Source organism: Electrophorus electricus, chromosome 9, assembly GCF_041902795.1.
Source record: "Electrophorus electricus isolate QZ-2024a chromosome 9, ASM4190279v1, whole genome shotgun sequence".
Classification (NCBI taxonomy): domain Eukaryota; kingdom Metazoa; phylum Chordata; class Actinopteri; order Gymnotiformes; family Gymnotidae; genus Electrophorus; species Electrophorus electricus.
Window position 1 is genome coordinate 15,241,924 of NC_137505.1, and position 577 is coordinate 15,242,500.

Below are 577 nucleotides of genomic sequence, written 5' to 3' on the forward strand. Positions count from 1 at the left end.
ACAACCACATCACCTCACATTCATTTTGATGGGCCCAGACAGTTGAAGTCAACTTCATTATTTGAACGCCTAAAGGCAAAGTCTTGTCAGTCATGTGCTTCGTCAGAGCCTTTCACTGGCAGAGAAGGACCGAACCTTTTACACTGAGAAAAGGCTTACTAATGTCCCTTCAAGCAAAAAGAATCACTGTCAAAGTTTTAAGAGAATATCATGGTGGATTGAGTTAGCTGGCATTTTCCCACTAGAACAATAAAAGCTGCCATAAACCCCTATTTATCCTCTGACTCTCAAATTGGTAAGCATAGAAACTAAACCAGATGTTTTTTAATTCTACAAAATGAACTTAATTCTAATCAAATAAACTCTCTTTTCACTACAATAAAAGAGCAAGAACATATTAACAGTGGCATGGAATATGGGAGAGCACAATGTGTGTGTGTGTGTGAGAGAGAAAGAGAGAACGTGTGTGTGGATGTGTGTGTGAGAGAGAGAGAGAACGTGTGTGGGTGTGTGTGTGGGTGTGTGTGTGTGTGTGTGAGAGAGAAAGAGAGAACGTGTGTGTGGATGTGTGTGTGTG